The following is a 3,773-nucleotide window of genomic DNA, read 5'->3' on the forward strand; positions in this document are numbered from 1 at the left end:
ATTTAAAGGCGTTTAAATTGTTTGAATATTTTTATTTTTTTTTCTTAAACTGTTGATCAACATTTTTGAAAATTAAACACAAGATTCCATGTATAGGTTGTTGTTTTAAGAGTTTAAAAATATTGAAAATACAAAAGTATATTTTTTATCTAAGCTTTTAATGTTTAAATTTTGACAAAACTGCGAAAATTTTAAAATTATTTTGTAGAATAGTTGAAAATTTATAATTTTTTAAATTTTTATAACGTAAGTTTGGAAATTCAATACAAGGGTTTTCATAAGTAGTTCATACTAAACCTAATAAATCTAAAAAATACATAAACACAAATGTATTTGCTTCATTGTTTCCAGTTCAACGAAACTCCCCATATATTGCAAGTTTATCTAGAATTACAAGGCAAAGTTAAATGTTTATTGTATTATCTATATTGTTCATAGTTATTCAGTGGAATTGGTGGATATGAAGCTTATTAAAGGGGACTGTAACTGAAAACAAATTTTGATGAGGGGTCCACATTTTTTCAAATATACTATATTACTACACGTTCATAATAGTATACGTTCAGACGTATACATTTTTTTAATATTTGAATAATTAATTGAGGGTTAAGGCGCGATTAAAACTATTGGAAACTCTTTTAACCTGAACAGGTTTATACATATCTTTTATATGGGGGGTTAATGAAATAAAAATGTTACCTGTATAACTTGTTTGAATTTGTTTGATAGTTTTCAAAATTTGTTCAAAGTTCTCATGTAGGATTTTGTGAATTGTTTGTATTGTGAGCCTAAAGAAATATTTCTCCAAAGAGGGATCGAAGTTCAAAAATTATAATACTCAGCTTAAAGAATATTTTTTACAGATCTTAAAAAAAATATGTGTAAGGGATTTACTCCAACACTTTTGTGTGTATACGCTTATAAAATAATCACATTTCCATCGATTATTAGTGGCCGGTAGGTGTATTAGTATTGACTATAAAAAATTACAATGTAAAATATAATGTTGTTCTCTATCATGTCATTTAATATTATGTGTTAGATCGTATAGGACATTGATAGATTATTGGAAAAAAAAGACATAATTTTTATTTAATTTTATTATATGTTTACATTTATTATTCGCAATGGCCAGTGAAGCGAATGGCGGTGATGTTTATTTTATTTATTCCAAGAAGACTGTAAATACAAGCGTCGCGACTTTATATGTTCTCTTTTCCGTTTACCATTCGCCTACAGTTTATTCGTCAGACGTTATAGTCGCCAATCGCCATTGTCCATTTATAATTATTATTATTCGCTTCGTTTGCGTATACACTATACATAAATAGGTTGGTGTGCCCTGGAAATTATTTTACTACTATTTTAGATATTTAATGATTTCATTTTCAATGTGAATAAATAATTTAGAGAAGAATACAAAATGTAGAGTGCATGACAACTGTCTCATTACCTATATACGAGTAGTAAATCAATATAATAGTGTAGGTATCAAATAAACATTAATCTTAAAATTTTAAAGCTTTTTGGTTTATTACAAACAAAAATTTATTGTACATAAATTGAAAAAAAAAAACAAATAGAAAAATAAAATTTTTTAAAAAATGGCTTTAAAACAACTAAAATATATTAAAAATCTATCATATTTATATAAAATTGTTTTACAAATATTAGTTGAACATTTCAAAGTTCTATGGATATTTATTTTTGAAGTAAATTTTAGAAAAAAAAAAATGGTTTTGCGGCGTAAATATTGCCCTTATTATTTTTTCTTGTTTATCTAGAATTTTTACTTTTGACCCATCTACTAAATAACAAACTAGACCCAATTTTCTACCAAAAATCACAATCAAAAGTTAAAGATTGAAATATTTTCTTTACTCCCAAAGATAATGTCAGACACACATACATACAAATACAAAAAATATTAATTTAAAATCTATATAGATTCATCGCTTCGATTAGAATTTAAAATGTTGATGGTTAACTTTAATAAGTTATAAAATGATATGTACATTTAGATATAGTTGAACGGATCAACCTTAACCTACAAAATGTGTATGCCAAGCACATTTTCGGCTGTCAGCAAATATTTTTGCCAAAACTTCAATGTTCAATTTAATGTTAAATAGTATTTTTAATATGTAGGTACGTCTTATGTAGTAGTGTGTAGTTTTAGATATAGTTTAACTATTTAGTATAACCATTACCATAAGGCATAGACATCATAATACTTGCCACTTGAGACATAGAATGTAGCTAATGCAGTATACATATAAACTTAATACTTTTAGTTTATTGATATTTATTATATAATTTATTAAAGCGTTTTCTAAATTAAAGTTTTTATAAATATAAATACCTATACCAATTATGTTTTAATGAAATTATATTCGTATACATAACGGTTTACATAATATATTTTGTAATATATATATCTACTATGTATTCATTATTTTAAAGACATAATATATGATAATAAATATCCATCCATCAATAATATTATAACGATACAAATAGTACGATAATTTATTTGTCTATATATATCTAAAATAAAAAAAAAACATATTTCATTGATCATGTGTAAAACTTTACTTGGATTACAATATTATATGTGTATGCGCGTGCTTCTGTGCGTGTGTAGTTATGTGTATGAATATAATTTTATCATCGTATAATTAGTAATTATACCTATACATTTGTCACCTATATTACCTATACATGAAGGTCACATGTCGTAATAATATTAGTCCTTACACTTAATTACTAGATAATAAATTACCTATATTATATAACATTATGTTTTATAATTGAAAATTAAAATTTAGTTAAACATTAATTTCTGTGTCTTGATTGCTGTTGTACAAAGTCTTATAAGATTGATAGATTGTAGGTATTAACTCGGTATACTTGGAATAAATTATAATGAATTATATATTTGTGTATACAGCATTTTTATTGCTTGAGTGAATAATTTTCATAAAAAGAAATACTGATTTTAAAAATGCATGTTCATGAAAATTTATGTTAATAAATTTTAAGTCATTACAGTCTGAACCATGAAAACTTGTAATTAACTAATATAAACTTTAAAAAGCACAACAAATAATTACTCGATATCAGAATAGATTTATAAATAGCTATATTTTTTTAAAAGAATTTTTCTATTAAATTACGAACCTATTAATATTCACGTTTTGAAATTGTTTTCGATGATCATGCATAATAATATTATAAAATTTATTCATCTCGTTAAAAAAGGCTGGTTAATTCCTAAGTGTCACTTGTTTTGTTTTGGATGTCAAATCCAATATTTTCACGCGTGTATATTGTTATCCCGTCGTAAAAAATACTCAGGATATTGACAACTTAAGGGGGTTGTGTAGTCTGTGTGTAACGATTTTAATTAGAGGGCTTTACACCTCATCTTGTTTTAAGCGCGTAAACAAAACAGCTCTCGCCTTTAATGTGGTATTTTATATTTTTAATCATACAACATAGTGTTTTTAATAAACACCCGTGAACATTGTTTGAAATTTTTCCTACCCATCAGTAACGTTTATATATACTATATGTATATATGTGTCCTTCTACCGACACCATAACCCGCCCGCACATCGGTCGTCCCCGCCGAGAAACCCACCCCCAGACCGATCGACTGGATAGTGTTAATCACGCAAACGCGGGACGCCGGCCAAGTTTGGAACAAACGCCTCGTGAAAATATATTTTTTCTTCCCATACACATTCGGCTTTTGTCCGGCTACCCAGACA

The sequence above is a fragment of the Melanaphis sacchari genome, unplaced genomic scaffold, assembly GCF_002803265.2.
Source record: "Melanaphis sacchari strain LSU unplaced genomic scaffold, SCAv2.0 Contig24_pilon_pilon, whole genome shotgun sequence".
NCBI lineage: Eukaryota > Metazoa > Arthropoda > Insecta > Hemiptera > Aphididae > Melanaphis > Melanaphis sacchari.